Raw genomic sequence first — 27,131 nt, 5'->3', positions numbered from 1 at the left:
GGGTGTGTGAATTCTGACCTGGGAAAGAGATGGCATCATAAGGAAAGCCAACATAGGCAGTGTGATGCTCTGGGCAATTTTCTGCAGGGAACTCTTGGGTGCTTCCTTTCATGTGAATGTTACTTTCACTCACCTACCTAAACACATAGTTGTACACCCTTGGCAGTAGTATTCCCTGGTAGCAGAAGCCTCTTGCAGCAGGATAATGTATAGAGATGAGCGAGTTTGGGTGCATTATATTTAATAAGAAAGTCCCATGTGAGTCACTGAGCATGAATTTCCAGTCATGTGTAGAAAATAAAGGTGAAAGTCATTTGTATCAACAGAACTAAATTAATTTATGTAATAATCCATACAAAGTAACTATAACTTTTCTCTATCGTCCTAGTGGATGCTGGGGTTCCTGAAAGGACCATGGGGAATAGCGGCTCCGCAGGAGACAGGGCACAAAAAGTAAAGCTTTTCCAGATCAGGTGGTGTGCACTGGCTCCTCCCCCTATGACCCTCCTCCAGACTCCAGTTAGATTTTTGTGCCCGGCCGAGAAGGGTGCAATTCTAGGTGGCTCTCATAAAGAGCTGCTTAGAGAAGTTTAGCTTAGGTTTTTTATTTTACAGTGATTCCTGCTGGCAACAGGATCACTGCAACGAGGGACAGAGGGGAGAAGAAGTGAACTCACCTGCGTGCAGGATGGATTGGCTTCTTGGCTACTGGACATGAAGCTCCAGAGGGACGATCACAGGTACAGCCTGGATAGTCACCGGAGCCGCGCCGCCGGCCCCCTCGCAGATGCTGAAGCAAGAAGAGGTCCAGAATCGGCGGCTGAAGACTCCTGCAGTCTTCTAAAGGTAGCGCACAGCACTGCAGCTGTGCGCCATTTTCCTCTCAGCACACTTCACACGGCAGTCACTGAGGGTGCAGGGCGCTGGGGGGGGGCGCCCTGGGAGGCAAATGTAAACCTATATAAGGCTAAAAATACCTCACATATAGCCCCCAGAGGCTATATGGAGATATTTAACCCCTGCCTAAATACAATAAATAGCGGGAGACGAGCCCGCCGAAAAAGGGGCGGGGCCTATCTCCTCAGCACACAGCGCCATTTTCTCTCACAGAAAGGCTGGAGAGAAGGCTCCCAGGCTCTCCCCTGCACTGCACTACAGAAACAGGGTTTAAACAGAGAGGGGGGGCACTAAATTGGCGATATAAATATATTAAAGATGCTATAAGGGAGAAACACTTATATAAGGTTGTCCCTATGTAATTATAGCGTTTTTTTGGTGTGTGCTGGCAAACTCTCCCTCTGTCTCTCCAAAGGGCTAGTGGGGTCCTGTCCTCTGTCAGAGCATTCCCGGTGTGTGTGTGCTGTGTGTCGGTACGTGTGTGTCGACATGTATGAGGACGATGTTGGAGGAGGCGGAGCAAATTGCCTATGATGGTGATGTCACTCTCTAGGGAGTCGACACCGGTATGGATGGCTTATTTAGGGAATTACGTGAGAATGTCAACACGCTGCAAGGTCGGTTGACGACATGAGACGGCCGACAAACAATTAGTACCGGTCCAGGCGTCTCAGAAACACCGTCAGGGGCTTTAAAAACGCCCATTTACCTCAGTCGGTCGACACAGACACCGACACTGAATCCAGTGTCGACGGTGAATAAACAAACGTATTCCTTATTAGGGCCACACGTTAAGGGCAATGAAGGAGGTGTTACATATTTCTCTATCGTCCTAAGTGGATGCTGGGGTTCCTGAAAGGACCATGGGGAATAGCGGCTCCGCAGGAGACAGGGCACAAAAAAGTAAAGCTTTACTAGGTCAGGTGGTGTGCACTGGCTCCTCCCCCTATGACCCTCCTCCAGACTCCAGTTAGATTTTGTGCCCGAACGAGAAGGGTGCAATCTAGGTGGCTCTCCTAAAGAGCTGCTTAGAGAAAGTTTAGTTTAGGTTTTTTTCTTTACAGTGAGTCCTGCTGGCAACAGGATCACTGCAACGTGGGACTTAGGGGGAAAGTAGTAAACTCACCTGCATGCAGAGTGGATTTGCTGCTTGGCTACTGGACACCATTAGCTCCAGAGGGATCGAACACAGGCCCAGCCGTGGAGTCCGGTCCCGGAGCCGCGCCGCCGACCCCCTTGCAGATGCTGAAGCGTGAAGAGGTCCGGAAACCGGCGGCTGAAGACTCCTCAGTCTTCATAAGGTAGCGCACAGCACTGCAGCTGTGCGCCATTTTCCTCTCAGCACACTTCACTGGGCAGTCACTGAGGGTGCAGAGCGCTGGGGGGGGGCGCTCTGAGAGGCAAATATAAACCTTATACAAGGCTAAAAATACCTCACATATAGCCCATAGGGGCTATATGGAGATATTTAACCCCTGCCTGACTGGAAAAATAGCGGGAGAAGAACCCGCCGAAAAAGGGGCGGGGCCTATCTCCTCAGCACACGGCGCCATTTTCTGTCACAGCTCCGCTGGTCAGAACGGCTCCCAGGTCTCTCCCCTGCACTGCACTACAGAAACAGGGTAAAACAGAGAGGGGGGGCACATTAATGGCTATATATATATATATTAAAGCAGCTATAAGGGAGCACTTAATATAAGGATATCCCTTGTATATATAGCGCTTTGTGGTGTGTGCTGGCAGACTCTCCCTCTGTCTCCCCAAAAGGGCTAGTGGGTCCTGTCTTCATTAGAGCATTCCCTGTGAGTTTGCGGTGTGTGTCGGTACGTGGTGTCGACATGTATGAGGACGATATTGGTGTGGAGGCGGAGCAATTGCCAAATATGCAGATGTCACCCCCCAGGGGGTCGACACCAGAATGGATGCCTTTATTTGTGGAATTACGTGATGGTTTATCTTCCCTTAAACAGTCAGTTGAGGACATGAGGCGGCCGGACAATCAATTAATGCCTGTCCAGGCGCCTCAAACACCGTCAGGGGCTGTAAAACGCCCTTTGCCTCAGTCGGTCGACACAGACCCAGACACGGGCACTGATTCCAGTGACGACGGTAGAAATTCAAACGTATTTTCCAGTAGGGCCACACGTTATATGATTTTGGCAATGAAGGAGACGTTACATTTAGCTGATACTACAGATACCGTAAAACAGGGTATTATGTATGGTGTGAAAAAACTACAAACAGTTTTTCCTGAATCAGAAGAATTAAATGACGTGTGTGATGAAGCGTGGGTTGCTCCTGATAAAAAGTTGATAATTTCAAAAAAGTTATTGGCATTATACCCTTTCCCGCCAGAGGTTAGGGCGCGCTGGGAAACACCCCCTAAGGTGGACAAGGCGCTCACACGCTTATCCAAACAAGTGGCGTTACCCTCTCCTGAGACGGCCGCACTTAAGGATCCATCAGATAGAAAGATGGAAGTTATTCAAAAGAATATATACACACATGCAGGTGTTATACTACGACCAGCTATAGCAACTGCCTGGATGTGCAGTGCTGGAGTAGTTTGGTCAGAATCCCTGATTGAAAATATTGATACCCTAGATAGGGACAATGTTTTACTGTCGTTAGAACAAATAAAGGATGCATTTATCTATATGCGTGATGCACAGAGGGATATTTGCACACTGGCATCTCGGGTGAGTGCTATGTCCATTTCAGCCAGAAGAGCCTTATGGACACGACAGTGGACAGGCGATGCGGATTCAAAACGTCACATGGAGGTTTTGCCGTATAAAGGGGAGGAGTTATTTGGAGTTGGTCTATCAGACTTGGTGGCCACGGCTACTGCCGGGAAATCCACTTTTTTACCTCAAGTCACTCCCCAACAGAGAAAGGCACCGACCTTTCAACCGCAGCCTTTTCGCTCCTACAAAAATAAGAGAGCAAAGGGCTTGTCGTACCTGCCACGAGGCAGAGGAAGAGGGAAGAGACACCAACAGGCAGCTCCTTCCCAGGAACAGAAGCCCTCCCCGGCTCCTGCAAAAACCTCAGCATGACGCTGGGGCCTCTCAAGCGGACTCGGGGACAGTGGGGGGCCGTCTCAAAAATTACAGCGCGCAGTGGGCTCACTCGCAGGTAGACCCCTGGATCCTGCAGATAATATCTCAGGGGTACAGGTTGGAATTAGAGACGGATCCTCCTCATCGTTTCCTGAAGTCTGCCTTACCAACCGTCTCTTCCGAAAGGGAGAGGGTGTTGGAAGCCATTCACAAGCTGTACGCTCAGCAGGTGATAGTCAAAGTACCCCTATTACAACAAGGAAAGGGGTATTATTCCACTCTATTTGTGGTACCGAAGCCGGATGGCTCGGTAAGGCCTATTCTAAATCTGAAGTCCTTGAACCTCTACATAAAAAAGTTCAAGTTCAAGATGGAGTCACTCAGAGCAGTGATAGCGAACCTGGAAGAAGGGGACTTATGGTATCCTTGGACATCAAGGATGCGTATCTACACGTTCCGATTTACCCCGCACACCAGGGGTACCTCAGGTTCATTGTTCAAAACTGTCACTATCAGTTTCAGACGCTGCCGTTCGGATTGTCCACGGCGCCTCGGGTCTTTACCAAGGTAATGGCCGAGATGATGATTCTTCTTCGAAGAAAAGGCGTATTAGTTATCCCATACTTGGACGATCTCCTAATAAGGGCAAGGTCCAGAGAACAGCTGGAGACAGCTTTAGCACTATCTCAAGAGGTGCTAAGACAACACGGGTGGATTCTGAATATTCCAAAATCCCATTTAATCCCGACAACTCGTCTGCTGTTCCTAGGAATGATTCTGGACACGGTTCAGAAAAAGGTTTTCCTTCCAGAGGGAAAAGCCAAGGAGTTATCCGATCTGGTCAGGAACCTCCTAAAACCAGGAAAAGTGTCAGTACATCAATGCACAAGAGTCCTGGGAAAAATGGTGGCTTCTTACGAAGCAATTCCATTCGGCAGATTCCATGCAAGAATATTCCAAAGGGATCTGTTGGACAAATGGTCAGGGTCGCATCTGCAGATGCACCTGCGAATAACCCTGTCACCAAAGACAAGGGTGTCACTTCTGTGGTGGTTGCAGAAGGCTCACCTATTAGAAGGCCGCAGATTCGGCATTCAGGATTGGATCCTGGTGACCACGGACGCCAGCCTGAGAGGCTGGGGAGCAGTCACACAAGGAAGAAACTTCCAGGGAGTATGGACGAGTCTGGAAAAGTCTCTTCACATAAACATTCTGGAACTAAGAGCAATCTACAATGCTCTAAGCCAGGCGGAACTTCTCCTGCAAGGAAAGCCGGTGTTGATTCAGTCGGACAACATCACGGCGGTCGCCCATGTAAACAGGCAGGGCGGCACAAGAAGCAGGAGTGCAATGGCAGAAGCTGCCAAGATTCTTCGCTGGGCGGAGAATCACGTGATAGCACTGTCAGCAGTGTTCATCCCGGGCGTGGACAACTGGGAAGCAGACTTCCTCAGCAGACACGATCTTCATCCGGGAGAGTGGGGTCTACATCCAGAAGTCTTCAACATGTTAATAGACCGTTGGGAAAGACCAATTGTAGACATGATGGCGTCTCGCCTCCACAAGAAACTGGACAAATATTGCGCCAGGTCAAGAGATCCACAGGCAATAGCTGTGGACGCACTGGTAACTCCTTGGGTGTACCAGTCAGTGTATGTGTTTCCTCCTCTGCCGCTCATACCAAAGGTATTGAAGATCATACGGCAAAGAAGAGTAAGAACAATACTAGTGGTTCCGGATTGGCCGAGAAGGACTTGGTATCCGGAACTTCAAGAGATGCTCACGGACGAACCGTGGCCTCTACCTCTGAGAAGGGACCTGCTACAGCAGGGTCCCTGTCTTTTTCAAGACTTACCGCGGCTGCGTTTGACGGCATGGCGGTTGAACGCCAGATCCTAAAAGGGAAAGGCATTCCAGAAGAAGTCATTCCTACCTTGATTAAGGCACGGAAGGAAGTCACCGTGAAACATTATCACCGCATTTGGCGAAAATATGTAGCGTGGTGCGAGGATCGGAGGGTTCCGACGGAGGAATTCCAACTGGGTCGTTTCCTACATTTCCTGCAATCAGGATTATCTATGGGTCTCAAATTGGGATCCATTAAGGTTCAAATTTCGGCCCTGTCAATATTCTTCCAAAAAGAATTGGCCTCTGTCCCTGAGGTCCAGACTTTTGTCAAGGGAGTACTGCATATACAGCCTCCTGTGGTGCCTCCGGTGGCACCGTGGGATCTAAATGTAGTTTTAGATTTCCTCAAATCCCATTGGTTTGAACCATTGAAAAAGGTGGATTTGAAATATCTCACATTGAAAGTGACTATGTTACTAGCCCTGGCCTCTGCCAGGAGAGTATCTGAATTGGCGGCTTTATCTTATAAAAGTCCTTATCTAATCTTCCATTCGGATAGGGCAGAACTGCGGACTCGTCCGCATTTTCTCCCTAAAGTGGTATCAGCATTTCATCTGAACCAACCTATTGTGGTGCCTGCGGCCACTAGCGACTTGGAGGACTCCAAGTTGTTGGACGTTGTCAGAGCCTTAAAAATATACATTGCAAGGACGGCTGGAGTCAGAAAATCTGACTCGCTGTTTATATTGTATGCACCCAACAAGTTGGGCGCACCTGCTTCTAAGCAGTCGATTGCTCGTTGGATTTGTAACACAATTCAACTTGCACATTCTGTGGCAGGCCTGCCACAGCCTAAAACTGTAAAAGCCCACTCCACAAGGAAGGTGGGCTCATCTTGGGCGGCTGCCCGAGGGGTCTCGGCATTACAACTCTGCCGAGCAGCTACGTGGTCGGGGGAGAACACGTTTGTAAAATTTTACAAATTTGATACCCTGGCAAAGGAGGACCTGGAGTTCTCTCATTCGGTGCTGCAGAGTCATCCGCACTCTCCCGCCCGTTTGGGAGCTTTGGTATAATCCCCATGGTCCTTTCAGGAACCCCAGCATCCACTTAGGACGATAGAGAAAATAAGAATTTACTTACCGATAATTCTATTTCTCGGAGTCCGTAGTGGATGCTGGGCGCCCATCCCAAGTGCGGATTATCTGCAATACTTGTACATAGTTATTGTTAACTAATTCGGGTTATTGTTAAGGAGCCATCTTTAAGAGGCCCTTTCTGTTGTCATACTGTTAACTGGGTTTAGATCACAAGTTGTACGGTGTGATTGGTGTGGCTGGTATGAGTCTTACCCGGGATTCAAAATGCCTCCCTTATTGTGTATGCTCGTCCGGGCACAGTACCTAACTGGAGTCTGGAGGAGGGTCATAGGGGGAGGAGCCAGTGCACACCACCTGACCTAGTAAAGCTTTACTTTTTTGTGCCCTGTCTCCTGCGGAGCCGCTATTCCCCATGGTCCTTTCAGGAACCCCAGCATCCACTACGGACTCCGAGAAATAGAATTATCGGTAAGTAAATTCTTATTTTCTGATACTACAAGTACCACAAAAAAGGGTATTATGTGGGAGTGAAAAAACTACCTGTAGTTTTTCCTGAATCAGATAAAATAAAATGAAGTGTGTGATGATGCGTGGGTTTACCCCGATAGCAAATATTGGCGTTATACCCTTTCCCGCCAGAAGTTAAGGCGCATTGGGAAACACCCCTTAGGGTGAATAAGGCGCTCACACGCTTATCAAGTGGCGTTACCGTCTCCAGATACGGCCGCCCTCAAGGAGCCAGCTGATAGGCAGCTGGAAAAATATCCTAAAAGGTATATACACACATAAGGTGGTTATACTGCGACCAGCGATCGCCATCAGCCTGGAGATGCAGTGCTGGGTTGGCTTGGTCGGTTTCCCTGACTGAAAATATCTGATTGATATAGAGCATTTAATGGGATGCATTATATATTTATGTATGCGAGATGCACAGAGGGATATGTGCACTCTGGCATCAAAATAAGTGCGTGGTCCATATCTCCCAGAAGATGTCATGGACACGACAGTGGTCAGGTGATACATATCCCATACGACACATGGAAGTATGGCCGTATAAAGGGAAAGAGTTATTTGGGGTCGGTCCAACGGACCTGGGGGTCTCGGCAACAGCTGGAAATCCAACCTTTTTACCCCAAGTTACATCTCGGCAGAAACAGACACCGTCTTTTCAGCCTCAATCTTTCCGTTCCCATGAGGGCAAGCGGGCAAAAGGCCAGTCATATCTGCCCAGACATAGAGGAAAGGGAAGTAGACTGCAGCAGACAGCCCCTTCCCAGGAAAGGAAGCCCTCCACCGCGTCTGCCAAGTCCCCAGCATGACGCTGGGGCCGTGTAAGCGGACTCAGGTTAGGTGGGGGTGTAGTCTCAAGAGTCTCGACGCGCAGTGGGATCACTCGCAAGTTGACCCCTGGATCGTAATAGTATTATCCCAGGGGTACAGATTGGAGAGTCGAGACATCTTTTCCTCGCAGGTTCCTGAAGTCTGCGTTACCAACGGCTCCCTCCAACAGGGAGGCAGTATTGGGAAAAATTCACAAGCTGTATTTCCAGCAGGTGATAATCAAAGTACCCCTCCTACAACAAGGAAAAGGGTATTAGTCTTCCACACTATATTGTGGTACTGAAGCCAGACGGCTTGGTGAGACATAGTCTAAATCTGAAATCTTTGAACACTTACATAAAGGTTCAAATCAAGATGGAGTCACTCAGAGCAGTGATAGCGAACCGGAAAGAAGGGGACTATATGGTGTCCCTGGACATCAAGGATTACCTCCATGTCCAAATTTGCCCTTCTCAACAAGGGTACATCGGGTTCGTGATACAGAACTGTCAATATCAGTTTCAAAAGTTGCCGTTGAATTATCCACGGCACCCCGGGCCTTTACCAAGGTAATGGCCGAAAAGATGATTCTCTTCAAAGAAAAGGGCATCTTAATTATCCCTTACTTGGACGATATCCTGAAAGGGGCAAGTTCCAGAGAACAGTTGGAGGTCGGAAAAGAACTATCTAAAGTAGTTCTACGATAGCACGAGTGGATTCTAAATATTCCAAAAATCGCAGCTGTTTTTCCGATGATACGTCTGCTGTTCCTAGGAATGATTCTGGGCATAGTCCAGAAAAAGGTATTTCTCCTGGAGGGGAAAGCCAGGGAGTTATCCGACCTAGTCAGAAACCTCCTAAAACCAGGCCAAGTATCAGTGCATTAATGCACAGGAGGCCTGGGAAAAATGGTGGCTTCTTACGAAGCGATTCCATTCGGCAGATCTCACGCAAAACATTTTCAGGGAGATTTGCTGGACGAATGGTCCGGATCGCATCTTCAGATGCATCAGCGTATAACCCTGTCTCCAAGGACAAGGGTGTTTTTTCTGTGGGGGCTGCAGAGTGCTCATCTTCTAGAGGGCAGCACATTCAGCTTTCAGGACTGTGTTCTGGTGACCACAGATGCCAGCCTGAGGGGCTGGGGAGCAGTCACACAGGGAAGAAATTTCCAAGGAGGTGTGGTCAAGTCTGGAGATTTCTCTCCACATGAATATACTGGAGCTAAGGGCAAGTTACACTGCTCTGAGCCTAGGAAGACCTCTGCTTCAAAGTCAACCGGTGCTGATCCAGTAGGACATCATCATGGCAGTCGCCCACGTAAGCAGACGGGGCGGCACAAGAAGCAGGAGGGCAATGACTGCAAGGATTCTTCGCTGGGCGAAAGATCATGTGATAACACTGTCAGCAGTGTTCATTCCGGGAGTGGACGACTGGGAAGATTTCCTCAGCATGAATGAATTCCACCCGGAAAAGTGGGAACTTCATCTGGAAGTTTCCACATGATTGTAACCCATTGGGAAAGACCAAAGGTGGTTATGCTGGCGTCCCACATGAAGCGCCAGGTCTAGAGACCCTCAGGCAATAGCTGGGACGCTCTGGTAACACCGTGGGTGTACCAGTCGGTGTATGTGTTCCCTCCTCTGTTTTTCATACCCAGTGTATGGAAAATGATAGGAAGAAGAGGAGTAAGAACTATACTCGTGGCTCCGGTTTGGCCAAGAAGGACTTGGTACCCGGAACTTCAAGAGATACTAGGAAGGATCTTGATTCAGCAAGAATCATGTCTGTTCCAAGACTTACCGCAGCTGCGTTGACGCCAGGACGGGGGAACGCCGGATCCTAAGGGAAAAAGGCATTCCGGAAGAGGTCATCCCTACCATGGTCAGAGCCAGGAAGGAGGTGACCGCACAACATTATCACCGCTTAGGTGAAAATATATGTTCCATAGTGTGAGGCCAGGAAGGCTCCACGGAAGAATTTCAACTAGGTTAATTCCTACATTTCCTGCAAACAGGAGTGTCTATGGGCCTAAAATTGGGGTCCATTAAGGTTCAAAATTTCGGCCTGTCGGTTTTCTTCCAGAAAGAAAGTGGCTTCAGTTACTGAAGTCCAGAAGTTTGTTAAGGGAGTACTACAACCCCCTTCGATGTCTCCAGTGACACTGGGCGATCTCAATGTAGTTTTGGGATTCCTAAAATCACATTGGTTTAAACAACTCAAATCTGTGGATTTGTTATATCTCACATGGTAAGTGACCATGTTGTTGGTCCTGGCCTCGGCCAGGTGAGTGTCAGAATTGGCGGCTGTGTCTCACAAAGCCATATCTGATTGTCCATTCGGACAGAGCAAAGCTGCGGACTCGTCCCCAGTTTCTCCTGAAGGTGGTGTCAGCGTTTCACCTGAACCAGCTTATTGTGGTACCTGCGGTTACTAGGGACTTGGAGGACTCCAAGTTGCTGGATGTTGTCAGGGCCCTGAAAATATAGTTTCCAGGTCGGCTGGAGTCAGGAAATCTGACTTGCTGTTTATCCTGTATGTACCCAACAAGCTGGGTGCTCCTGCTTCTAAGCAGTCGATTGCTCGTTGGATTTTTAGCACAGTTCAACTTGCACATTCTGTGGCAGGCATGCCACAGCCTAAATCGGTAAAGGCCCATTCCACAAGGAAGGTGGGCTCATCTTGGGCGGCTGCCCGAGGGGTCTCGGCATTACAACTCTGCCGAGCAACTACGTAGTCGGGGGAGAACACGTTTGTAAATTTCTACAAATATGATACCCTGGCAAAAGAGGACATGGAATTCTCTCATTCGGTGCTGCAGAGTCATCCGCACTCTCCCGCCCGTTTTGGGAGCTTTGGTATAATCCCCATGGTCCTTTCAGGAACCCCAGCATCCACTAGGACGATAGAGAAAATAAGAATTTACTTACCGATAATTCTATTTCTCGGAGTCCGTAGTGGATGCTGGGCGCCCATCCCAAGTGCGGATTATCTGCAATACTTGTACATAGTTATTGCTAACTAATTCGGGTTACTGTTGTAGTGAGCCATCTTTCAGAGGCTCCTCTGTTATCATACTGTTAACTGGGTTCAGATCACAGGTTGTACAGTGTGATTGGTGTGGCTGGTATGAGTCTTACCAGGGATTCAAAATCCTCCCTTATTGTGTACGCTCGTCCGGGCACAGTACCTAACTGGAGTCTGGAGGAGGGTCATAGGGGGAGGAGCCAGTGCACACCACCTGATCTGGAAAAGCTTTACTTTTTGTGCCCTGTCTCCTGCGGAGCCGCTATTCCCCATGGTCCTTTCAGGAACCCCAGCATCCACTACGGACTCCGAGAAATAGAATTATCGGTAAGTAAATTCTTATTTTAAATGGCATGAGTATCTGGAGTTTTACAGCACATGTTATGACTCTTTAGCGACTTGAATTACCCACATCAATAATACCCATCTTCCTCTTCCTCTGAGCCCTGTCATAGCAGTACAGAACATTTCTTTACTCTCCAGTCTTGCTGAACAAATCTGCTATTGAATTTACAAATGTCAGTTAACCCCTAAATCATTTAGATTTTTAGCAGTGGGAATGTCTGGATGTTTTTCTGCCACTTTGGTGCAGGCTTGCCAATTGTTTTTGAATAGGGGGTGGTTATGGATTAAGCAAACAGTCATTAATAGCTGCTATAAACTAGGGGAAATGACACATGGGGAGGGGAATTTAATTGGGAGTGAGGTAAAAAACTTTGCGACCAATTTTGTATTACCGCAGGTATGCGTGCTCCCGATACCTGCGGTATCCAATTTAAAAAAAAAAATGTTTGCAGGGATTTCAGTTCTGAAAACCCCCGCAGCGCGTTAAAAAAATACTTCTCCAGTAGTCTCCCCTCCATCTTACGACTGGGGGGAGGCTCCCAGGGTGCTGGGCAGGTGCAAGGGCTGCTGGGAGATGTTCTCCCAGCAGCCGGGTCAGGGGAAGTCACACATACTAATGCACAAGCACACACACTACAGACACTCGTACACACTTGCAAACACTTAGGCACACTCACATATTCATGCTGCTGCAGAAGACAAGGCTACCGACGCTGGAGGTAGAAGACCCCGCTTCAGAAGGTGGATAATCACTGACTAGTTAATCTAATTGGAATCTACCTAAACACAAAGTTGTACACCCTTGGCAGTAGTATTCCCTGATGGCAGTATCCTCTTGCAGGAGGATAAGGTATAGAGATGGGCGGGTTCGGTTTTACTCGGATTTACTCGGGTATTTCGGGTTTTGCTTATTGGCTATCCAAAACGTTTGACATCCGTGATCCAATAAGATGCTGTTTCGAATGTACCTATCACACTGCAGATATTCAGGAATGGTTTGAGGAACATGACAAAGTGGTCAATTCAGTGCGGATTGAATAGCGACAGAAAGGAGCACCCAGTGCTATTTAATTCAGAGAGCTGCTATATTGGAGATGGCCTGTTCTCATTGAGTAAACAGGGTGTTTAGTTGCGTAACCAGCATTCTCTGACTTGCATCCCCAGTGCGATGCTATTTTTGCTGCGCTATGGGCAGAAAACAGCAAGTACTTGGATTACTGCTTGCACCCCCGGAGGGTTGTGAGAAGAAATACTCTCGTCGGGTATCACATCGCGCTGAATTGAGTAACTGCAGGAGCTCTCTCCCAGCACTTTTCAATCCTTGCTGAATTGACTCCAAATTGTTGGAGTTGTTGATGTGGCCTCCAAATTCCCCAGATCTCAACCTGATGGAACATCTGTGGGATGTGCTGGAAAAACAAATCCAAGCTATGGAGGCCCCACCTCGAAACTTACAGAGCATAAAGGATATGCTGCTAACATCTTGCTGCCAGGTACCGCAGTACACCTTCAGGGGTCTTGTGGAGTCCATGCCTCGACGGTTCAGAACTGTTTTGTCGTACTAGGGGGACCTACACTATATTAGGCAAGTGGTTTCAAGGTTATATCTGATGGGTGTATATTTCCATAAATACAAGGGAATTCCAAATTATGTGAACTGATGAAGATGTTAATGAAAGTGTCATACTCGGGTAAAGGGGCGCTGTTACTATGTTGGTCTATGTTTTTATTTTTGTAGAAAAAAATTGTTTGTTTGTTTTTTAAATCTCATGTTCTTCCTCTACTTTTGTTTTGTACATGCCTGCTTTTTTCCTATTGCAGCTTATTAACTCTCTGACAATGCATATTGCCTTACGCATGTCAGTGCTTGTAAAAAAAATTATTGGAAACAAATGTAATATATGTCCTATTTTAGATCAGAAATACTCTGATATCAGTATAGATCAGTGCTTCCAACCTCGACCGTCAAGGCACACTTATACCAGTTTCATACCGTCTGAGGTGGGTCGCACCCGGGAATTCTATACCTCCTTTCACATCGCAACCCGACAATATGCCGGGTTGGTGACATTGGCGGTGACGCGGCGTGGGCGGTGCTGGGAGATCACATGATCTCCAAGCGCCGCCCGTCCACACACACTGAACGGGAAACGGGTCGCACTGACTCGGCAGCCGTTCACACCGCACAGCGAGCCGGGTTAAACGCGCGTTCAACCCTGCTCGCTCAACCCGGTATATTACCCTTGGTAACTTTCACACCGCACAGAACACGGGTTATGCGCGCTCATGTGCCAATAACCCATGTTCAAAGCTGCTGGTGTGAAAGTGGTATAAGGGGGATATTCAGTTGTTTGAAAAGTCAGTTGGGTGTCTGTTTTTTCCTGTCTATTAGATAGGAATAAACAGATACCCAACTGACTTTTCAAACAATTGAATATCCCCCATAGTCAATGGGGGAGATTCAAATGTTTGAAAAGTCAGTTGGGAGCCTGTTTTTTCATATCTAATAGACAGGAAAAAACAGACATCCAACTGACTTTTCAAACATTTGAATCTCCCCCAATGTGTCACTGATATCCGTGCTTGACCACAGCTGGGAACACCTGTCATAGGGGGAGATTCAAAGGTCAGTTGGGAGTCTGTTTTTTGCTAATAGACAGGCAAAACCAGAGACCCAACCGACTTTTCAAACATTTGAATTCCCCCCACAGAATGTATGAAATCTGTGAATTCCTGTAAGTTTAATAGGCATCATGTATCTGATTGTGTTTTCCTTTCAATAAAGATTTAATTACACACATGGAGTTGTCATGTGATATATATTAACTGGTCCATCCCCATTTCAAATGTTCATATCTGCGGTCACATACTTGAAGATATATATATCTATCTTTCAGCATCAACATATTTTCAGCTAGTCACTGCAATGTCTCCAGGTAGTTTTCAGTAATCTGTATGAATTTATATTGGAGCTGCACAGAACCATAGAAACATTGATTATTAAGGGGAGGAGGACAGTTATAGGTAAGAGGTGAAGTAATTTAAGTAGAGGGAGAACATTAATCTGCTTTTAAATAGCAATAAATCTAAGGCGGTGGTGATACATTTTAGAAGATCTAGGAAAACCGCTGCACAGCCGTTGTTTTTGAACGGTGAGGACATAGAGATGGTCAGAGGTATGAAGTTTTTAGGATTTTTACAGATGATTTATGCTGGTCTTATATTTCAGCCGTTGTTGGGAAGGCTCAGCAATGCCTTTTCTTCTTGAGAAGACTTTGGGTAGCAGGTTTACCAAGGCATAGGCTTGTGAATTTCTACTGCTGCATAATTGAGTCTTTTGACTTTGGCTTTTACAGTGTGGTACGGTAATTCTAAGTGTTCCTACCATGGCTCTTTATACTGGGTAGTTAAAGCTGCCACCATTCAGCCCCATTGGTCAATCCCTGCCTAAGATGGAGGATATTTTTGCTGGGAGGAATATAGCAAAATCTAATAAGATCATTTCTGATACCAATCATCAGTGTTACTCGCTTTTTCTTTGTTGTCCTTCAAGAAACGTTACAGGTTTCTTGGATGCCGTACCAGCAGATTGCAGAACAGTTTCTTTCCTTCTGTTATTGTTACTTTCTCTGACGTCCTAGTGGATGCTGGGAACTCCGTAAGGACCATGGGGAATAGCGGCTCCGCAGGAGACTGGGCACAAAAGTAAAGCTTTAGGACTACCTGGTGTGCACTGGCTCCTCCCCCTATGACCCTCCTCCAAGCCTCAGTTAGACTTTTGTGCCCGGCCGAGAAGGGTGCACACTAGGGGCTCTCCTGAGCTTCTTAGTGAAAGTTTAGTTTTAGGTTTTTTATTTTCAGTGAGACCTGCTGGCAACAGGCTCACTGCATCGAGGGACTAAGGGGAGAAGAAGCGAACTCACCTGCGTGCAGAGTGGATTGGGCTTCTTAGGCTACTGGACACCATTAGCTCCAGAGGGACCGAACACAGGCCCAGCCTCGGAGCTCGGTCCCAGAGCCGCGCCGCCGGCCCCCTTACAGAGCCAGAAGCGAGAAGAGGTCCGGAAAAATCGGCGGCAGAAGACATCAGTCTTCAACAAGGTAGCGCACAGCACTGCAGCTGTGCGCCATTGTTACTCAGGCACACTTCACACTCCGGTCACTGAGGGTGCAGGGCGCTAGGGGGGGGCGCCCTGAGCAGCAATGTAAAACACCTTGGCTGGCATAAATACACCACATATAACCCCCAGGGCTATATGGATGTATTTTAACCCCTGCCAGAACTCACCAAAAGCGGGAGAAAAGGCAGCCGAGAAGGGGGCGGAGCCTATCTCCTCAGCACACTGGCGCCATTTTCTCTCACAGCTCCGTTGGAGGGAAGCTCCCTGGCTCTCCCCTGCAGTTACTACACTACAGAAAAGGGTTTAAAAAGAGAGGGGGGCACTAATTAGGCGCAGTATTAATAAAACAGCAGCTATAAGGGGAAAAACACTTATATAAGGTTATCCCTGTATATATATAGCGCTCTGGTGTGTGCTGGCATACTCTCCCTCTGTCTCCCCAAAGGGCTAGTGGGGTCCTGTCCTCTATCAGAGCATTCCCTGTGTGTGTGCTGTGTGTCGGTACGTTGTGTCGACATGTATGAGGAGGAAAATGGTGTGGAGACGGAGCAATGGCCTGTAATGGAGATGTCACCCCCTAGGGAGTCGACACCTGAGTGGTTGAGCTTATGGAAGGAATATGTGACAGTGTCAGCTCTTTACAAAAGATTGATGACATGAGACAGCCGGCGACTCAGCCTGTGCCTGTCCAGGGGTCTCAAATGCCATCAGGGGCTCTAAAACGCCCGTTACCGTAGATGGCAGATACAGACGCCGACACGGATACTGACTCCAGTGTCGACGATTAAGAGACGAATGTGACTTCCAGTAGAGCCACACGTTACATGATTGAGGCTATGGAAAATGTTTTTACACATTTCTGATAATACCAGTACCACTAAAAAGGGTATTATGTTGGGTGAGAAAAAACTGCCTGTAGTTTTTCCTGCATCTGAGGAATTAAATAAAGTGTGTGATGATGCGTGGGTTTCCCCCGATAAAAACTGTTAATTCCTAAAAAGTTATTAGCATCATACCCCTTCCCGCCAGAGGATAGGGCACGTTGGGAAACACCCCCTAGGGTGAATAAAGCGCTCACACGCTTGTCTAAAGGCACGGCCGCCCTTAAGGAACCTGCTGACAGAAAGCAGTAAAATGTATATACACTCACACGGGTGTGATACTACGACCAGCAATCGCCTCAGCCTGGATGTGCAGTGCTGGGGTGGCTTGGTCGGATTCCCTGACTGACAATATTGATACCCTAGATAGGGACAGTATATTACTGACTAAAGATGCAGTTCTATATATGCGTGATGCACAGAGGGATATTTGCCGACTGGCATCAAGAGTAAGTGCGCTGTCCATTTCTGCCAGAGAGGGTTATGGACAAGACAGTGGTCAGGTGATGCTGATTCCAAAAGGCATATGGAAGTATCGCCTTATAAAACGGAGGAGTTATTTGGGGTAGGTCTAACAGACCTGGTGGCCACGGCAACGGCTGGGAAATCCACATTTTACCCCAGGTAGCCTCTCAACATAAGAGGACGCCGTATTATCAGGCGCAGTCCTTTGGGCCCCATAAGGGCAAGCGGGCAAAAGGCTCCTCATTTCTGCCCCGTGGCAGAGGGAGAGGAAAAAGGCTGCAGCAAACAGCAAGTTCCCAGGAACAGAAGCCCTCTCCCGTTTTCTGCCAAGTCCTCAGCATGACGCTGGGGCTTTACAAGCGGACTCAGGCACGGTGGGTGCCCGTCTCAAAAATTTCAGCGTGCAGTGGGCTCACTCACAGGTGGACCCCTGGATCCTTCAGGTGGTATCTCAGGGGTACAAAGTGGAATTCGAGACGTCTCCCCCTCGCCGTTTTCTAAAGTCTGCTTTACCGACGTCTCCCTCAGACAGGGAGGCAGTATTGGAAGCCATTCACAAGCTGTATTCCCAGCAGGTGATAATTAAGGTACCCCTCCTACAACAGGGAAAGGGGTATTATTCCACGCTGTTTGTGGTACCGAAGCCGGGCGGCTCGGTGAGACCTAATTTAAATCTGAAATCCTTGAACACTTACATACAAAGGTTCAAATTCAAGATGGAGTCACTCAGAGCGGTGATTGCAAACCTGGAAGAAGGGGATTATATGGTGTCTTTGGACATCAAGGATGCTTATCTCCATGTCCCAATTTACCCTTCTCACCAAGGGTACCTCAGGTTTGTGGTACAGAACTGTCACTATCAGTTTCAGAAGCTGCCGTTTGGTTTGTCCACGGCACCCCGGGTCTTTACCAAAGTAATGGCCGAAATGATGATACTCCTTCGAAGGAAGGGAGTTTTAATTATCCCTTACTTGGACGATCTCCGGATAAGGGCAAGATCCAGGGAACAGTTGGTAGTCGGGGTAGCACTATCTCAAGTAGTGTTGCGGCAGCACGGTTGGATTCTTAATATTCCAAAATCGCAGCTGATCCCGACGACACGTCTTCTATTCCTAAGGATGATCCTGGACACAGTCCAAAAAAAAAAAAAAAAAAAAAAGGTGTTTCTCCAGGAGGAGAAAGCCAGGGAGTTATCCGAACTAGTCAGACACCTCCTTAAACCAGGCCAAGTGTCAGTGCATCAGTGCACAAGGGTCCTGGGGAAAATGGTGGCTTCCTACGAAGCAATTCCATTCGGCAGATTCCACGCAAGAACTTTCCAGTGGGACCTGCTGGAAAAATGGTCCGGATCGCATCTTCAGATGCATCAGCGGATAACCCTGTCACCAAAGACAAGGGTGTCTCTTCTGTGGTGGTTGCAGAGTGCTCATCTTCTAGAGGGCGCAGATTCGGCATTCAGGACTGGGTCCTGGTGACCACGGATGCCAGCCTGCGAGGCTGGGGAGCAGTCACACAGGGAAGAAATTTCCAGGGCTTGTGGTCAAGCCTGGAGACATCACTTCACATAAATATCTTGGAGCTAAGGGCCATTTACAATGCCCTAAGCCAAGCAAAACCTCTGCTTTAAGGTCAGCCGGTGCTGATCCAGTCGGACAACATCACGGCAGTCGCCCACGTAGACAGACAGGGCGGCACAAGAAGCAGGAGGGAAATGGCAGAAGCTGCAAGGATTTTTCGCTGGGCGGAAAATCATGGGATAGCATTATCAGCAGTGTTCATTCCGGGAGTGAACAACTGGGAAACAGACTTCCTCAGCAGAAGTCTTCCACATGATTGTAAACCGTTGGGAAAAACCAAAGGTGGACATGATGGCGTCCCGCCTAAACAAAAAATTGGACAGGTATTGCGCCAGGTCAAGGGACCCTCAGGCAATAGCTGTGGACGCGCTGGTAACACCGTGGGTGTACCAGTCAGTGTATGTGTTCCCTCCTCTTCCTCTCTTACCAAAAGTACTGAGAATTATAAGACGGAGGGGAGTAAGAATATACTCGTGGCTCCGGATTGGCCAAGAAGGACTTGGTACCCGGAACTTCAAGAGATGCTCACGGAGGACCCGTGGCCTCTACCTCTAAGAAGGGACTTGCTCCAGCAAGGACCCTGTCTATTCCAAGACTTACCGCGGCTGCGTTTGACGGCAGGGCGTTTGAACGCCGGATCCTGAAGGAAAAAGGCATTCCGGATGAAGTCATCCCTACCCTGATCAAAGCCAGGAAGGATGTAACCGCAAAGCATTATCACCGCATTTGGCGAAAATATGTTGCGTGGTGCGAGGCCAGTAAGGCCCCGATGGAGGAATTTCAACTAGGTCGATACCTGCATTTCCTGCAAACAGGAGTGTCTATGGGCCTAAAATTGGGGTCCATTAAGGTTCAAATTTCGGCCCTGTCAATTTTCTTCCAGAAAGAACTAGCTTCAGTTCCTGAAGTTCAGACGGTTGTAAAAGGGGTACTGCATATACAGCCTCCTTTTTGTGCCTCCAGTGGCACCTTGGGATCTCAATGTAGTTTTGGGGTTCCTAAAGTCACAATGGTTTGAACCACTTGAATCTGTGGAGTTAAAATATCTCACATGGAAAGTGGTCATGCTGTTGGCCCTGGCCTCGGCCAGGCGCGTGTCAGAATTGGCGGCTTTATCCTGTAAAAGCCCTTATCTGATTTTCCATTCAGACAGGGCGGAATTGAGGACTCGTCCTCATTTTCTCCCTAAGGTGGTTTTCAGCGTTTCATCTGAACCAACCTAATGTGGTACCTGCGGCTACTAGTGACTTGGAGGACTCCAAGTTGTTGGACATAGTCAGGGCCCTGAAAATATGTTTCCAGGACGGCTGGAGTCAGAAAATCTGACTCGCTGTTTATCCTGTATGCACCCAACAAGTTGGGTGCTCCTGCTTCTAAGCAGACTATTGCTCTTTGGATTTGTAATACAATTCAGCTTGCACATTCTGTGGCAGGCCTGCCACAGCCAAAATCTGTAAAAGCCCATTCCACAAGGAAGGTGGGCTCATCTTGGGCGGCTGCCCGAGGGGTCTCGGCTTTACAACTTTGCCGAGCAGCTACTTGGTCAGGGGCAAACACGTTTGCAAAATTCTACAAAATTGATACCCTGGCTGAGGAGGACCTGGAGTTCTCTCATTCGGTGCTGCAGAGTCATCCGCACTCTCCCGCCCGTTTGGGAGCTTTGGTATAATCCCCATGGTCCTTACGGAGTTCCCAGCATCCACTAGGACGTCAGAGAAAATAAGAATTTACTTACCGATAATTCTATTTCTCGTAGTCCGTAGTGGATGCTGGGCGCCCATCCCAATTGTGGATTGTCTGCAATACTTGTACATAGTTATTGTTAACTAAATCGGGTTATTGTTATTGTGAGCCATCTATCCAGAGGCTCCTCTGTTATCATGCTGTTAACTGGGTTCAGATCACAGGTTGTACGGTGTGATTGGTGTGGCTGGTATGAGTCTTACCCGGGATTCATAAATCCTTCCTTATTGTGTACGCTCGTCCGGGCACAGTATCCTAACTGAGGCTTGGAGGAGGGTCATAGGGGGAGGAGCCAGTGCACACCAGGTAGTCCTAAAGCTTTACTTTTGTGCCCAGTCTCCTGCGGAGCCGCTATTCCCCATGGTCCTTACGGAGTTCCCAGCATCCACTACGGACTACGAGAAATAGAATTATCGGTAAGTAAATTCTTATTTTAAGTTTTTGTGAGAGCACATTGTACTTTCAACTATGCATTTTTTAATGTTGTAGTTACAATAAACAATTTGAAATTGAATTAAATGTACTGAAGTTCTGGTGATTGACTTACATCTTCTCTTTCGCTACACCATTCTGTCAAATGTCATTTTGCACTGTATTTGTAAATGCGTAATTTAATGTCCGTATATCCAATTAAAGTGTGGTTATATTGTTGTTTCACTACGTATGCATAGACAGCTTCATGATATCAGTTCTTTTGTTGTTTGAGTCTAATTCAGTTGTAAATGGTTTGTTTTGTATTTGTGAAGAGGAGTATATAAATATAATTCAAAATTATGCCCTGATCACTTGATGTGTGACCTTCCTAGAGGCATCAGCATTTGACTTTACTTGTGTGCCTTGCATAAGTGTTTAGTGGTTGTGTGCTGAACAATGGGATCAAAGTGTGTGGAGGACTTGAATAATAATTTGACCTTGAAAATAAAGTGGCATTTTGTGTAGAATTGGGGTGGGGGTGGGGGGTACTAGGTAAAAAAAAAAAAACTGCACTTTATGCACGATTTTCCGACTGTTGGAAAATTTGGCACTAATTAAATATACCCCTTGGTGCCCATGTTGATTAAAGGCAGTTCTTTTTAGAGATGGTACTCGGGTAATGAATAAAATAAGCACCTGTACACTTATCCAGAGTTTGCAAAGTACTAAAAATCTTGTATTAACCTGTAATCTTAATTGAGTATCGGCATCTTTTTTTATTTTTTTTTATAGAAAATAAGACTATGCAATGTCTAAAAACATTTTTAGATCGCTAAATATATTGCAGATAGAGCATATTTCTCTGACGTCCTAAGTGGATGCTGGGACTCCGTAAGGACCATGGGGGATAGCGGCTCTGCAGGAGACTGGGCACAACTATAAAGAAAGCTTTAGGTCTAACTGGTGTGCACTGGCTCCTCCCCCTATGACCCTCCTCCAGACTTCAGTTAGGATACTGTGCCCGGAAGAGCTGACACAATAAGGAAGGATTTTGAATCCCGGGTAAGACTCATACCAGTCACACCGTATAACTCGTGATACAATACCCAGTTAACAGTATGATAACAACTGAGCCTCTCAACAGATGGCTCAACAATAACCCTTTAGTTAAGCAATAACTATGTACAAGTATTGCAGACAATCCGCACTTGGGATGGGCGCCCAGCATCCACTACGGACTACGAGAAATAGAATTACCGGTGAGTAAATTCTTATTTTCTCTGACGTCCTAAGTGGATGCTGGGACTCCGTAAGGACCATGGGGATTATACCAAAGCTCCCAAACGGGCGGGAGAGTGCGGATGACTCTGCAGCACCGAGTGGGCAAACTCTAGGTCCTCCTCAGCCAGGGTGTCAAACTTGTAGAATTTAGCAAACGTGTTTGACCCCGACCAAGTAGCTGCTCGGCAAAGTTGATGAGCCGAGACCCCTCGGGCAGCCGCCCAAGAAGAGCGGCAGTCCAGCCGCAGAATGTGCAAGCTGAATTGTACTACAGATCCAGCGAGCAATAGTCTGCTTTGAAGCAGGTGCACCCAACTTATTGGGCGCATACAGGATAAAGAGCGAGTCAGTCTTTCTGACTCCAGCTGTCCTGGAAACATAGATTTTCAAGGCCCTGACTACGTCCAACAACTTGGAAGCCTCCAAGTCTTTTGTAGCCGCAGGCACCACGATAGGTTGGTTCAGATGAAAAGCTGATACCACTTTAGGGAGAAACTGGGGACGAGTCCTCAATTCTGCCCTATCCATATGGAAAATCAGATAAGGGCTTTTACATGACAAAGCCGCCAATTCTGATACACGCCTGGCCGAAGCCAAGGCCAACAACATGACCACTTTCCACGTGAGATATTTCAAATCCACGGTTTTCAGTGTCTCAAACCAATGTGACTTTAGGAAATCCAACAACACGTTGAGATCCCAAGGTGCCACTGGAGGCACAAAAGGGGGCTGAATATGCAGCACTCCCTTAACAAAAGTTTGAACTTCAGGTAGTGAAGCCAGTTCTCTCTGGAAGAAAATCGATAGAGCCGAAATCTGGACCTTAATGGAACCCAATTTAAGGCCCATAGTCACCCCTGACTGTAGGAAGTGCAGGAAACGGCCCAGCTGAAATTCCTCCGTTGGGGCCTTCCTGGCCTCACACCACGCAACATATTTTCGCCATATGCGGTGATAATGGTTTGCGGTTACTTCTTTCCTAGCTTTAATCAGCGTAGGAATGACTTCCTCCGGAATGCCCTTTTCCTTCAGGATCCGGTGTTCAATCGCCATGCCGTCAAACGCAGCCGCGGTAAGTCTTGGAACAGACAGGGCCCCTGCTGCAGCAGGTCTTGTCTGAGCGGTAGAGGCCATGGGTCCTCTGAGATCATTTCTTGAAGTTCCGGGTACCAAGCTCTTCTTGGCTAATCCGGAACAATGAGTATAGTTCTTACTCCTCTTCTCCGTATTATCCTCAGTACCTTTGGTATGAGAGGAAGAGGAGGGAACACATAAACCGACCGGTACACCCACGGTGTCACTAGAGCGTCCACAGCTATCGCCTGCAGGTCTCTTGACCTGGCGCAATACTTTTCTAGCTTTTTGTTTAGGCGGGACGCCATCATGTCCACCTGTGGCCTTTCCCAACGGTTTACAATCATCTGAAAGACTTCTGGATGAAGTCCCCACTCTCCCGGGTGGAGGTCATGCCTGCTGAGGAAGTCTGCTTCCCAGTTGTCCACTCCCGGAATGAACACTGCTGACAGTGCTAACACGTGATTTTCCGCCCATCGGAGAATCCTTGTGGCTTCTGCCATCGCCGTCCTGCTTCTCGTGCCGCCCTGTCGGTTTACATGGGCGACCGCCGTGATGTTGTCTGACTGGATCAGTACCGGCTGGTTTTGAAGCAGGGGTTTTGCCTGACTTAGGGCATTGTAAATGGCCCTTAGTTCCAGAATATTTATGTGCAGGGAAGTCTCCTGACTTGACCATAGTCCTTGGAAGTTTCTTCCCTATGTGACTGCCCCCCAGCCTCGAAGGCTGGCATCCGTGGTCACCAGGACCCAGTCCTGTATGCCGAATCTGTGGCCTTCTTGAAGATGAGCACTCTGCAGCCACCACAGCAGAGACACCCTTGTCCTTGGAGACAGGGTTATCAGCCGATGCATCTGAAGATGCGATCCGGACCACTTGTCCAAGAGGTCCCACTGAAAGGTTCTTGCATGAAACCTGCCGAATGGAATCGCTTCGTAGGAAGCTACCATCTTTCCCAGGATCCGCGTGCAGTGATGCACCGACACCTGTTTTGGTTTTAGGAGGCCTCTGACTAGAGATGGCAGCTCCTTGGCCTTCTCCTCCGGGAGAAACACTTTTTTCTGGACTGTGTCCAGAACCATCCCCAGGAACAGTAGACGTGTCGTAGGGACCAGCTGCGACTTTGGAATGTTTAGAATCCAGCCGTGCTGTTGTAGCACCTCCCGAGATAGTGCTACCCCGACCAACAACTGCTCTCTAGACCTCGCCTTTATCAGGAGATCGTCCAAGTACGGGATAATTAAAACTCCCTTCTTTCGAAGGAGTATCATCATTTCGGCCATTACCTTGGTAAAGACCCTCTGAGCCGTGGATAGACCGAACGGCAACGTCTGGAATTGGTAATGACAATCCTGTACCACAAATCTGAGGTACTCCTGGTGAGGATGGTAAATGGGGACATGCAGGTAAGCATCCTTGATGTCCAGTGATACCATGTAATCCCCCTCGTCCAGGTTTGCAATAACCGCCCTGAGCGATTCCATCTTGAACTTGAATTTTTTTATATATGTGTTCAAGGATTTCAAATTTAATATGGGTCTCACCGAACCGTCCGGTTTCGGTACCACAAACATTGTGGAATAGTAACCCCGTCCTTGTTGAAGTAGGGGTACCTTTACTATTACCTGTTGTGAATACAGCTTGTGAATTGCCTGTAACACTGCCTCCCTGCCTGAGGGAGTTGTTGGCAAGGCAGATTTGAGGAAACGGCGGGGGGGAGACATCTCGAATTCCAGCTTGTACCCCTGAGGTACTATCTGAAAAATCCAGGGATCCACCCGTGAGCGAGCCCACTGATTGCTGAAATATTTGAGACGGGCCCCCACCGTACCTGGCTCCGCCTGTGGAGCCCCAGCGTCATGCTGTGGACTTAGAGGAAGCGGGGGAGGACTTTTGCTCCTGGGAACTGGCTGTATGCTGCAGCTTTTTTCCCCTACCTCTGCCTCTGGGCAGAAAGGACGCGCCTTTAACCCGCTTGCCCCTATTGGGCCGAAAGGACTGTACCTGATAATACGGTGCTTTCTTTGGCTGTGAGGGAACATGGGGTAAAAATGTAGACTGCCCAGCTGTTGCTGTGGGAACGAGGTCCGAGAGACCATCCCCGAACAACTCCTCACCCTTATAAGGCAGAACTTCCATGTGTCGTTTGGAATCTGCATCTCCTGTCCACTGCCGAGTCCATAACCCTCTCCTGGCAGAAATGGACATTGCACTAATTTTGGATGCCAGCCGGCAAATATCCCTCTGTGCATCCCTCATGTATAAAAGTGCGTCTTTTATATGCTCTACGGTTAGCAATATAGTTAAATTAAAACTCCCTTTCTTCGAAGGAGTATCCTCATTTCCGCCATTACCTTGGTAAACACCCTCGGTGCCGTGGAGAGTCCAAACGGCAGCGTCTGGAATTGGTAATGGCAATCCTGTACCACAAATCTGAGGTACTCCTGGTGAGGATAGTAAATGGGGACATGCAGGTAAGCATCCTTGATGTCCAGGGATACCATGTAATCCCCCTCGTCCAGGCTTGCAATAACCGCCCTGAGCGATTCCATCTTGAACTTGAATTTTTTTATGTATGTGTTCAAGGATTTCAAATTTAAAATGGGTCTCACCGAACCGTCCGGTTTCGGTACCACAAACAGTGTGGAATAGTAACCCCGTCCTTGTTGAAGTAAGGGCACCTTGATTATCACCTGCTGGGAATACAGCTTGTGAATTGCCGCTAGCACAGCCTCCCTGTCTGAAGGAGTAATCGGCAAGGCAGATTTTAGGAACCGGTGGGGTGGAGACGCCTCGAATTCCAGTTTGTACCCTTGAGATACTATTTGCAGTATCCAGGGATCCACCTGTGAGCGAGCCCACTGATCGCTGAAATTTTTGAGGCGGCCCCCCACCGTACCTGGCTCCGCCTGTGGAGCCCCACCGTCATGCGGCGGACTTGGAAGAAGCGGGGGAGGACTTTTGCTCCTGGGAACCTGCTGTTTGTTGCAGCCTTTTTCCCCTACCTCTGCCTCTGGACAGAAAGGACCCGCCTTTTCCACGCCTGTTTTTCTGAGTCCGAAAGGACTGTACCTGATAAAACGGCGCCTTTTTAGGCTGTGAGGGAACATGGGGTAAAAATGCTGACTTCCCAGCAGTTGCTGTGGAAACTAGGTCCGAAAGACCATCCCCAAATAACTCCTCACCCTTATAAGGCAAAACTTCCATGTGCCTTTTTGAATCTGCATCCCCTGTCCACTGGCGAGTCCATAAGCCTCTCCTAGCAGAAATGGACAATGCACTTATTTTAGATGCCAGCCGGCAGATCTCCCTCTGTGCATCTCTCATGTATAAGACTGAGTCTTTTATATGCTCTATGGTTAGCAGAATAGTGTCCCTGTCTAGGGTGTCAATATTTTCTGACAGGGAATCTGACCATGCAGCTGCAGCACTGCACATCCATGCTGAAGCAATAGCTGGTCTCAGTATAACACCTGTGTGTGTGTGTGTGTGTGTGTGTGTGTGTGTGTGTGTGTGTGTGTGTGTGTGTGTGTGTGTGTGTGTGTATATATAGATTTCAGGATAGCCTCCTGCTTTCTATCAGCAGATTCCTTCAGGGCGGCCGTATCCGGAGACGGTAGTGCCACCTTCTTTGACAAGCGTGTGAGCGCTTTATCCACTCTAGGGGATGTTTCCCAACGTGACCTATCCTCTGGCGGGAAAGGGTACGCCATTAGTAACCTCTTAGAAATTACCAGCTTCTTATCAGGGGAAGCCCACGCTTCTTCACACACTTCATTTAACACCTCAGATGGAGGTAAAGCTACTGGTAGTTTTTTCTCTCCAAACATAATACCCTTTTTTGTGGTACCGGGGGTAACATCAGAAATGTGCAACACATTTTTCATTGCCTCAATCATGTAACGTGTGGCCCTACTGGAAGTTACATTAGTCTCATCGTCGTCGACACTGGAGTCAGTATCCGTGTCGACATCTG

General features: G+C 48.0%; 1 protein-coding gene across 1 annotated transcript in view; it reads left to right on the top strand.

The window, feature by feature from the left end:
- Window positions 1–27,131, top strand: part of CMTM6 (CKLF like MARVEL transmembrane domain containing 6) — a 135,614-nt gene that overhangs the window by 1,043 nt on the left and 107,440 nt on the right. The window lies entirely within an intron of this gene.

Source organism: Pseudophryne corroboree, chromosome 5, assembly GCF_028390025.1.
Source record: "Pseudophryne corroboree isolate aPseCor3 chromosome 5, aPseCor3.hap2, whole genome shotgun sequence".
NCBI lineage: Eukaryota > Metazoa > Chordata > Amphibia > Anura > Myobatrachidae > Pseudophryne > Pseudophryne corroboree.
This window is presented reverse-complemented; position numbering and strand designations above follow the sequence as displayed.